At 42.2% G+C, this 12,041-nt stretch overlaps 1 protein-coding gene and 1 pseudogene; both read right to left on the bottom strand.

Annotated features, from left to right (window-relative positions):
- Erich1 (glutamate-rich 1) overlaps positions 1-12,041 on the bottom strand; it is a gene marked incomplete at its 5' end in the record, with an annotated part of 52,793,804 nt that overhangs the window by 30,248,932 nt on the left and 22,532,831 nt on the right.
- Ptmal4 (prothymosin alpha like 4) lies at positions 5,638-10,818 on the bottom strand (annotated as a pseudogene).

Genomic DNA, 12,041 nt, shown 5'->3' with positions numbered 1-12,041 from the left:
TCTACTCCATGGGTCTCCTGTGAATTCTTTCCCCAGACATCACAAAGACCTGGGAGCCGAGAGGATACCAGGACAAGCTCCCAGAGACACCTAGGCAGTGGCGCTTAAAAGAAAGATCTTTTAGTGTCTTAGCTGCCTTGGGGTTTAGATCATCACATTCCTGGCAGCCTAGTCAAGCTTGTGGAAGGTTTTATGTGTTACATTAGATTTTTCTAGAGTCTAATTTAATATTAAACTTATGAAGTAAGTAGTGTACATTTAAATAAATAACATATTCTCTCTGTGACCTGTATACCTCACTGTTCTTTTATAACACAAGATCTGCATGAAGGTTGCTTAATGTCAGTATTTTTATCAAGATGACAAAAAAAATCTGTAAAATTTTCATGTGTAAGTGTTTTCAAGCCACGGATCTCTTCAGAGAACAGGCTCGCAATTCATAATGGAATGTTCTGGTCCAGTTTCTTGCATAGAAAGTACAGCTAAGGATAAACAATGATCAAATGTCCCAAGTAGAGAAATGTAGTCCCAGAGAGTATAATTTAGGGCATTTTAGCCCCTCCTGACCCCGTGCAAGGAGAGGTAGGGTGACTATCAACATTTATCAAGGAAGGAAATTGGCATCGCCTTCTGCATCTGACGGCGAAGCTCCGTGGAGACAGGCGCTTGCTGCGATCTGATGGCAGGCAGCGGAAATCATTACTAGTAGTGCAAAAGGTCCCATCCAGAACACTTTATAAGAAAGGAGTTTATCAAAGGCAATGCCTAGAAATGCAGGCAGAAATGAGCAAAGACAGGCACTGCCACATCCTCTCCTCCCTCTCAGGACGATGAAGCAAAAGGAATGTGATGTTCTTAATTTATTGAGAGGGTAGGAGCAGGCAGGAAGCCAAGAAGAAAGTTTATTTAATAAATACTAATAACTTAAATCCTTCCATATAGCCATATAGCATGCTCTATAGCTTCTAAACGATTAAGAGGCCTGAAGGAATAACAACTCTTCGAGCAGATGGTCCTACCCCATGTCTTTCTCTAGTTCACTTCCTGTTACCACAGCCCTCCAAACCTAACCCCAACAAATCCTAACCCTAACCCTAACAAACCCTAACCCTAACCAAGCTTAGTCCTAGCCCTAGTCCTAACTCTAACCCCACCCCTATATAGGTTGCACTTCACTGTGTTTACAAAACATTCCCCTAATTGTAGAATAAGGAACTTTTCCTAATTGCACCCCAGCCCTGCAGGTGTGTAAGGCGCTGGCTTAGTGATGTATTATCTGCTGTACATTAATGTATTGCCGTGCTTTCACAGACTGTTAGTGCATGCTTTGTTCACATTAGTATGAATGCAAACACGTGAGGTTATCCCTAAGTGATAGCAACTTTTAATTTCACTATAATCATGTGAGGTCCCCATCGTATCTGCAGTTCGTTGTTAGTGTTGACAAAAAACATCATCTTATGAGACACAGATGTGTTAGCCGAACAAACCAAGCTATGAACAAAAAGCATTCGACGTCAGAACCCAGTAGTTTATCCTAAGTATGTATGGCTGGCTCCAATTTTGAAAATCAACTAGTAGAATCAATTACATGCAATAGAAAACTCACGGGAGTGTATCAATAGGTACAGAAAAAGACTAATAAAATCCAATAGCTATTCATGATAAAATCCTGAGCTAAACTAGGCGTCAGAGGGGGAGTCCTGAGGTTGAAAGTAATCTCTAAAAATCCTACAAATAACATGATTTTAATAAGGTTAAAGCCTTCCCAGTGTGTTGAAGAGCAGTGTGACACAGTGGCCTCTCGTGACTCCTCTTCCACAGTATGTGGGAAGGCCTAGCTAACAGCCTGAGAAGGGAGAGGAATGCTGACACTATGCTGACCCACAGATGACATCATCTATGTAGAAAAGCTAATACACTGATGAATGGCATCAGAAAATGGGCAGCAAGGCTGTTAGCAGCAAGGTTAAGATGGAAAAACCAATCAGTTTTCTACCAAGCAATATTGAATAAGTAGAGTTTAAGATTAAACCACAATGCCATCGTGCTGTTATAATAGCATCCACAAATGGAATAGGTGGGAAAACTAAGAAAATCTGTCTAAGACCTGTTGACTGAACACTGTGAGATCCCGATAATCACCACTCCTTAGATTACTAAGTAGATGGAGAGATACACTATGTTCATGGGTGATAAGGCTGCCGAGGTCCCAGTTACTTCCCAAATGAATGATAAGTTTAATCCAACCCCAGGCAAAAGCCTAGAGGGTTATTTTGTGGATAGCTGATCCTAATGTTGACAGAGAGACAAAAGACAAAGGCTGCTCGATTTCAATCAATATTTAGGAAGAAAAATAAATTAGGGAACTGCTGCTACCTGATACCACAACTCTGTAGAAAACTGTGATAATCAGGATATTGTGACACTGTGCGTGATAAATCAGCAGAAGAGAGAGGGGTGTCAGTCAGATCTGCAGAGATACACCAACTGGGCCTTGACCCCAGAATCGTGCCAACAGGTGGAGACTAAAAAAAGTCTCTACAACAAATGATTCTGAGGTAAATGGACATATTACATGGCTACAGTGAAGAGAAAACAAAAACAAACACACCCCCACCAGAACCGGACAGTTATAGGCCTTAGTTACATCTATCCCCAAAGTAGACCAGAGAGTTAAACGCCACAAGAACCGTGGAAGAAAGCATAGAGGCCATGCTGGTATGGTAATGGGTGTTTCGATAGAATACCAAAGTCACAATCCATAAAATGAATAATTAAAGCCAGATTTCATTCAACTTACTTTTTTAACTTTATGAGTATGCGCGTTTGCCTGCATGTACATCTAAGTACCACAGGGAACGTCAGGCTATGGAAACAGGCAGAACCGGAGAGCTGGCTCAGCGCTTAAGAACATTTGCTGCCTTCTCAAACCTGGGTTTATTTCCCAGCATCCACGTGGTGGCTCACGACCAACCATCTATAACTCTCATTCCAGGGGGTCCGACACCTGCTTCTGGCCACTGGGAGCACACACCAAGCCTATGGTGCACATGCAGGTAAAACACCCGTATACACAAAATAATAAGTCAATCATTTTCACTTTTTCAAGAAATAAAGCAAGCAGCGTATGAAGACATGAGCCAAAGACCTCAGCAGACACCTCTCCAAAGAAACCATGGGGCACAGCAGGCATGGGGAAAGATGCTGCCCATCCTGTGGTGAGGGAAGTGAGAACTGAGACAATAGTGACAGTAGAATGCATGTTGTCAGTTTGTAACTACTCTGGCAGTGCCAAATCTTGGTGAGGTTTGGAGCCTCCAGGTTTCTCCCCCTTGGAAGACAGACTTACCATTCAATCCAGCAATTCTGGTGCTGGGTATCTCTCCGAAGGAGAGGAAAGATTGTGTCTACAGGCAAGCCTGGAGAGGCTTCATTTGTAATTACTAAAACTTAGAGGCAACAAAGAGGTCTCTAGTGTGTGACAGGATACATGAACAGCGGAATGTGGAGACAGTGGGGTAGTCTATCCTGAGAAGGCTGTGAGGCCCGCACCAGACAGGGAAGGCTAGCTGAGCAGCTGAAAGAATGCCAGCGGTAGTTCTCCAAACGTAAGGCACATCCGGTCAGTGAAGGGGCTCAAGGGTACGGAAGACTGCGTATGTGGCATGGGCGTGGGGCATACAGGAAATCTCTGGAATCCTCCTCAGCTTCCTGTGACTCTAAAACTGTTCTGTGTCCTAGTAACCAACATTTCAGAACACAGCAAACATCTGAAGTCAATGTTTAGTTATTTAGTAAACATTTAGGTAAAATTAAGTAGAAAATCCTGATTTCACCTACACTGACTAGGTGGCATATACTCATCAAGTTTTTATTTGAAGCTGTTTATGGCATCAAATTATCCCATTCTCTCTCTCTCTCTCTCTCTCTCTCTCTCTCTCTCTCTCTCTCTTTCTCTCTCTCTCTCTCTCTCACACACACACACACACACACACACACACACACACACACACACTTTCGTCGAAGATATGATTAGCTTCCTAAAACATAAATTTTACAAATATTTGGTCCTAAGACTTTAAGAACAACATTGGATAAAAATGAAAAAAAACTTTATTGTAACGTAGTCTTAATTTTAATTATTATTATTATTAATAAATACTAGATATCAACTTGGACTTGGTGTCCTGGTGACGTCTCAGATCCCATTGGGGCTGTTTCTGTAAAATGCCTTTCTCGAATCAGTAAAACACTTCAGCTTTGAAGCACAGTGTCCTCAGGAATCTCAAATAAAGGCCAGATGATGACACCACTAAAGTAAAGAATAAACATATTACCAACACTAAACATAAAAGAGGGAGAGAAGGAGGAGTGGTAAAGCTGAAATCTGGAAGGGCATTGTTGAGGGAGCTCGAGACTGTGCTGCTGCGAACCCCAGGGACACTCTCTGCGCACCCGCTGCCGTGCCTGTGTGAAGCTCAGCTTTTTTTCTCTGCAAAATGAGAAGTTTGTAGCTTTGGGGGAGTTAGCAGCTGCTAATTCTGTCCCTTCTTCTAGGCAGTTCTCACTCCGCCACAACCGAGGCATGCTGATCTCCCACGTGGTGTTCAAACCTAACCGGCCCCTAGTTCCGTTCCCATTTCAGTTTCAATGTAAACCCAAACACATTCTTTCTGCAACCGTTTCCCCTGCTCCTCCTAAGAAATAATAACAAGCATTTGGGTTGATTTTAAAATGATCTTTTTAAACACTTCAACTCTCGAATAATTAGTCAATATCAATCCATCATCATCTCTCTGCATCCTCGTGCTGACATCTATTCATCCAGCAAAGACACAAAGGAAGAACGTGGGGTCATGTGTACGAGAGAGCCTGAGGCAGGAGCCAGGATTGCTTGGTGTTGTCTGTTGTGCTGAGATCGCCACCCGGGGTCTATGAGGAAGAGTTCCTTTGTTACCTGGGATCATGGTTTAAATTAGGTTAACTTCCTTCCCTTTCTGATTTATATGACAAGGTGATTGCTTAAAGATGGTGGTTTTTCCTACAGTCCAGACCTTGACAAATGGCACTACTCTGTCATCTAAGGCAGAACCTTGGGAGTCATCCAATGGCCTTCCGCCTCCCTCACCACCCACATGTTCAATTAATCACCAAGACCTGCTGATTTTGTTGTAAGTTATACTGTTTCTGGCCTACAGAAGACATAATACAAATAGTATCCATAAGCCAACCTTTGGGGGTGTGGAATTATAACAGATTGTCAAGTTTTTTTGTTGTTGTTTTTGTTTTTTGTTGTTGTTTGTTTGTTTGTTTTAGAACAACTCAGCAAAATAAAATTCCGGTTTATTGTGGGACATTGTTTCACACATACATCAACAGGCCAAAAAAAAAAAAAAAAAAAAGTAAACAGTAACTTCATAGACAAAAAAAAAGGAAAAAAATCTTTTTATCTTTGGCCTTTTTAACCATCTCATATAAACCAACTACTTATAGTACAGCTAGGTACATACACAAAAAAAAGTTACTGGAATGCTCAGAATAAGATTGTTTTTTTGTTGTTGTTTTTGTTTTTTTTTTTTACAAGGTTTTTTTCTCCTTTGAGAATATAACGAACATGGTCACACCACAAGTAAAGTCTGAAGTAGGACAGAAAACGCTCTGAAGGTTGGTTAGGTCACCCGTTATCATTAAAAATGGCTGACCCCTAACAATATGTACAAAAATATAAAATGTAAATAAAAAATACAAACAAATTTTCCTTTTAAAGTATTTTTAAGAAAAAAAGCAGGGCCTGGGAAGTTGTGGTTCTTTTCTCCTCCCATGTTGCCAATTCATGTTGTGGTTTTGGTGGGGTGGTGGAGAGCGCATGTCATCTGTGGGTGGCACTGCCCGCAGTGGGCGGGCGGGGGCCTGCTTCTCTACTCGAAGGTGACCACGTTTAAATTCTGAGACGGGAAGTGGAGGGTGAATAGGTCACGGTGTGTAAGGTTAGCTTTTCCTTTTGCTGTCTGGTCATCCTCATCAGTCTTCTGCTTCTCGGTGTCAACATCATCATCCTCACCATCCTCAGCTACCCGCTTGCCCGTAGGAGCCTCAGCTTCCTCATCTTCATCTCCATCCTCTTCCTCACCATCACCTTCCTCCTCCTCCTCTTCCTCCCCACCTTCTTCCTCTTCTTCATCTACCTCATTGTCAGCCTCCTGCTCCCCGTTTTCCTCATTTTGAGCATTCCCATTGGCAGGTGCGTCTCTTTCATTCTCTGTCTCCTCCACAACTTCCTCCTTCTCCTTCAAGCCCTTGGTGGTGATCTCGGAGCTGGTGTCCACTGCCGCATCTGGTGTAGTGTGGCACGCCGGTGGTCCAATGCTACGAGTAAGGAATTAGTGGAGTTTCGAGGACTCTGGCGAGAAAGCTGCCGGAGTCCGCGTTAGAGGAGACGGTGGGCGGCGAAGGTGGCTGCAGTGAGCGTGGAGCACGACCCGGGAACAATGCAAAGATGGCTTTTCCGAGCAGCCAGTGGAGGATTGTCAAATTTTTAAATTAGTAGAACATTATGTTCAAACTTGTAGCACCATGTCCAATTCCCGTGCACTTTGCTGCTAGAGTATTGTAGACTTGTGTATTAATCATGCTATGTTGAATGCCTCCAACTATAACTTATTTATTATAGCAGTGGTCCTTGAGATCTAACAAAAAACTAAATATTTATGTTACTTCTTTTAATAGTTATGTAATATTCTGTTATATAAACATCCATGCCATGCATTAGTTATTCATAGTCTCCTTAATTAATCTTAAGAATGGTTTATACTGTTTTGCCTTGGCAAACAGTGCTGAAACAAATGTCCATAGACCTAACTCCATGTACAGGAAGCTTGTCTGAATGTCCCTAGGACACAGTCAAGTGTGTATCCCAGAGTTTAGCAAATGGGCTCAGCTGTGCAAGATATTTATCCCCTCCTCAGGAAGGACAGGTGAATGGGACCTGAAGCATCAGGGAAATCTAGGCGCTGAAGGATGCCTCCACTCACCCCATGAGGAGTGTCAGTCATCTGGACACTGTACCAGTTAGCATTGTCTGCCAGCATGACACAGCCTAGAGTCACCTGAGAATGGAGTTTCAGTGGCCTGACTGCCTAGGTCAAATTGGCAGGTGTTAACGTCCATGGGAGTTTGCCTTGATTGGAGTTCTCAGCCTGCTGTGGGCGGTAGCAGTTCCTATGCAGCGGCTCTGGGTTATATAAAGAAGCCAAGCAGTAAATGCTCAGTGGTTTCTGCTTCAAGTTCCTGCTCAAGGTCGTGTCCTGATCTCTCCCAGTGAACTGTGACCCAGAAGTGTAAGCCCCACAGACCCTTTTTCACCCCTGAGTTGCTTTTCTCCAGAGTGGTCACTGAGACAATGAAACAGATATCCCATACAGGGCGGGGGAAGGGTTCCTTTACATAAATTATCCACTCCATACTCAGAATAACTCCACAAGCAATACAGAGAGGGAAACTGAAGCACAGAAAGAAAAAATCCCAGTAGCACAACCAAGGTGACAGAAGAGTGATGAAAGAGGTGACCGACACCACAGAGCTGCTAAGTGAGGACCACATGGATTCTTGCTAAGTTTGTAGGACTGGAAGTGCTAGCACAGGGGTGCAAACCTTCAAACTAGCCAGCTAATGCTACTCTGTTCTTCAAAAGCTCCACACTCTTGCCAGGATCACCTGAGAGCCTCTTGTACCCATTTGACAGATGACAGAGTGCTAAGTCTATACAGGGTGTTTTATTTTCCTCACTACTGTGACACCAAACAATCATTTGGGAAATTTTCTAGCCATTTGCTGTTTTTATTCTGATACTTGAGCATTCGTGTCTCTTGCCCCTTTCTTCTTTTTTTTAACCTTACCGATATTTCAGTATTCCCTATATGTTCTATTCCAGGTGTCCATCCACTCTGCTTAATTTTCATACATATCATCTTCGTACAATTGATCTAATGAACTACGTTCAAATACGATGGTTCAAATACGATGTTAGAGACTCTGCATTTTAGTTTTAAATAGTCCTTTATTTCACAAGAAGGAATGTCTCTGAGCCACACTCTAGTCCTGAGAATCAACATGATCTGTTTATACTGGCCGAGGAAACTGTGTGAGGCATCGGGCAATGCTAGCAATTTATCTTCCCCAGGCAAGTGGATGGTACCAAAGTCCTATGAGAAACTGGAGCTTTATTTTCAAGTGACTACTCGTTCCTGGGTTCCTGTAACAAACGAGTTGTTGGTTTGCTTGCTTTGGGTTAAAGATTATAAACTGTCATGGGAACATAAAAGGTCCATACTACAGAAAATCTCCCGTTTCAGCAAGGACACTTAGACACCTCCCTATGACGGTGTAAGTAATTGTAGATTTGGTTCACAAGGTAGCCAGATAGATACATTTTGAGTTAGCTTTCGGCCTCGCTTCTGAACAAAGGGCAATTGTTACTCTGTTGTTTTGTATTTTCAAAGACATTGTTATCCTCCCTGTGGCCTCTTACTGATCACCAGGATTCTAATTTCAATTAAAAAACAGAGAGATTTGTCTATTGTTTATTAACTTGCTCATCTAATAACTGTGCAGGGTGAGCATATCACATGCCGGAACTCAATGCTGTCTGAAATTTGCGGCTTTCTAAAGGAACTTGCAGGTGCATTAATATCCCCGTGCTTCGGTTAGTCACATGTCAGAAGATATTTTACAATGTCCGTAAAATTATATGGAAACAGTGCTCAAAGCCTAGTAACATACCCACTATGTTGTGATATTTCTGTTATAATGTCTGCCTTTTTCATTTTGTTTATGGTAGACAGATCCAAATGAACTCATTTACAACCAAATGCTAGTATGAACAGAACACGATTGAGTGTTTAAAATTGATTTGGTGAAATTTAAATTAATTGCATGGAAAATGCATGCCCATTTTAAAAGTTAAGACTACATTTAGTTTCAGAAGGGCATGGCAGTATTTGAAATTTCTTTAAACAGAGCACAGTTTTTTTCAACTATGGGGTAAATTCTTGGTTCTCTTTTTTGTTTTGTTTATTGAAACAGAGTTTCTATAGTCTAAAATAAGTAGCTGAATTTACTAGCCTGGATCTCACAGCATCCCTCCCCTGTTAGCCTCTTAAATCCTGGGATTATATTTAAAGCTACCAAGCCTATCTTCTATTATCTATCTTAGAAATTATTTTAGCCAGTGAACACTGAGGTGACACACTTATTTACCAAGAAAAGTGCTAGCAAAGACTAGACCTATGTTTTGCAATGCCCAGGATTAAATCCTCAGCAAGACAAAAAGAAGTCAAGTGCTTCTTAGTCAACGTAGGGGAGGGCATGCTTTAGTGTTAGGGTGCTTACTTAGTATGCAATGCATACTGGGTTTGAGCCTGACACTCAAAAAAAGGTTAATAAATTAAAATTTATGGGCTAGTATTTGTTTACACCTTTAGACCTAAAACTCAAGAGGAGGATTCCTATAATTTTTAGACTAGTGACCTCTACATAATAAGTTCTAAGATAGTCAGGGCTACAGAGTGGAACACTGTCTCAATCAATAACAGAAAGTACAGGAAATAAACAAGTACATTGAAATTTTATTTAGTGCTCTGTTATTACACAATATTTTTTATACTCTTTATAAGATTGAGAGACTGAATTAATGAAGAAGTCTTCTCTACAATACATAATTTTAGGTACATAGTTACCTGACTCTCATTGTAACATCTGGTCAAAATATTAAGTTGCATCCACTATAATTGGATATTTTCTTTACATTTCAAATGTTATCCCCTTTCCAGAAATCCGGTATCTCGTCCGCCCTCCCCCTGCTTTTATGAGGGTGCTCCCCTACACATTCCCTCCCTCGTTACTTCCTGCATTGGCATGCCCCTTCACTGGGGGAATCTAGCCTTCAAAAGAACAAGGACTTCTCCTCCCATTGATGCCTGACAAGGCCATTCTCTGATAGATACCTGTCTTTCTTGATGCCTCCCCACCTTATTTTTTTGAAGCAGGATCTCTCAGCAAACCAAAAGCAGTCTGAATTGGCTGGACTAATGACCAGCAAACCCCTGGGATTTTCCAGTCCCAGGGATCACAAGCACATTCTACCATACCCACCTTTTTAATGCATGCCTTGGGCGATAGAACTTGTGTCTTCATGCTTGCCTGCTAAACACTATCCACTGAGCCATCTCCACAGGCTCCTTGATGGCTCTTTTTAATCCAGGATCTCATTCAGGATTCCATCTTGCTTATGGCTGCCACGTCTTCCCAGTTGCCCCTGGTTTGTTGTAACTTCTTGCTCTTCCCTTGTTTTGGTTTTGTTTTTTAAATTGTCATGATACGAATGGTCTTGATACGAATGGTCCTGAGGAATACTTGCCAGGTGTAATTCCCAGCCTGGGCTTGTTTTCCACAGTTAGACTGGAATTATGTTATCTTTGAAAGAACACCAGTAATAAAGGACCGTGCCACACAAAGAGCCCTCTGACACCCTGATCGCATCACGGGAGAGAACAACCTTCTTCTTTGAGTTTTCCAGTTACTTCTGCATAACATGGCCGATTGCCTGGCACTTGAGGGGAAGAAGGACTTATTTAGCCTGCGGTAGCAGAACTTCCATACATCATGATACATTTTCACAGCAGTTTTCAACTCATGGCACACACGAAGCAGAACCAGGATGGAAAGGAGCCAAAGAAGATATATCCTTCAAAGACACACACCCCAGTAACCCACTTACTTCACCAGGCCTCCAGATCCATAGTTTCCATCAAAGTCCATCCGTGGATCAAAGACTTGATTAGAACATCACCCTCAGGATCCACTCCCATCTGAGAACACCCATGCACCTCCAGAGGCATGCCCTTATTTTTGTGGGCATCCCACTGTGCCGATGCTGTTCATCCCAGGTCTCTCCACTCCACGTATTCGCCATATTTGACTTTATTTCTGGCAGTCAGCCCATCCGTCAGTCTATCTACCCTTGCTGAAGAGGAGAAGGAGGTAAGGATAGTGCCTCCCTTCCTGGGATAGGGAGCATCTTTTTTTTTTTAAATTGTATTTATTCACTATTTAATTAGACCAGTTGGACTTGCATATTTACTTAACAATTAGGTCTATATCCCAATAGAGCACTGAAAGGTCTTTCACGTTTGCTCCTGTGTTTCGTCGGCCTTTCCTTACCTTTCAGTCCTTTGGATAACTTTAGCACTCACCTGTGACACTTCCAGTAGTTGCTTCTGTTGGATTCTAATATGGATACTTCGGCTTTCCCATCTCTATTTAGTGGACATAAACTAATGATATTTAGACTTTTGTTTCTTTTTACAGATTGTGATCGTCCTTGTCGATATCAAGGACAAAACGCACTCTGTCCTCCGAACAGAGACCTAGGTTTGGATTCTATTTTCAATACTAAGGCTGTTTCTTTGTTGTTAGTGTTTCCTAAACGTGATTTCCTGTATGTCAGAGAGGTACAAACACCCTCAGAAAAGGCAAGCTGTGGGATGGAGAGATGCTCGCAACTGAGACCATTTGCTGCTCCTCCAGAGGACAGAGTTCAGTTCCCACATCGGGCAACTTAACTGTAACTCCAGCTCCAGGGGGATCCAACACCTTTGGCCTCTGTGGACACTTGTAACTCGCCTGTGCATGCCACCCCCCCCCACATAATTAAAAATAAAAACAAAACCCTTTTAGAGAAAGAAAAGGCAAAGCTGTAAAACTTTCCACACTTTCTGTCTCTTTCCCTACTGAACAATCCTCTGGTTCTTTGTAGACACTGATTGAACGTCTTGTAATTTAACTTATTTTAATATTAATGGATTAATATTAAATATTACCTGACAGGTAAGCACTCAGACCCATGAGACCACCTCCACTTCAGCTGCATTGAGAAGGTATCCCCTATGTTTCTAACTAACCGGCTATGAGGCAAACGCACTCCGAATGCACCCATCCCTAGGGTTGATACTTTCCTGTGATGGCCACAGAGTCCCAGGGAA

The sequence above is a fragment of the Rattus norvegicus genome, chromosome 16 (assembly GCF_021556685.1).
Source record: "Rattus norvegicus strain SHRSP/BbbUtx chromosome 16, alternate assembly SHRSP_T2T, whole genome shotgun sequence".
Taxonomy (NCBI): Eukaryota; Metazoa; Chordata; class Mammalia; order Rodentia; family Muridae; genus Rattus; species Rattus norvegicus.
Note: the sequence above shows the minus strand (reverse complement) of the source record. Positions and strands in the feature narration are given on the sequence as shown.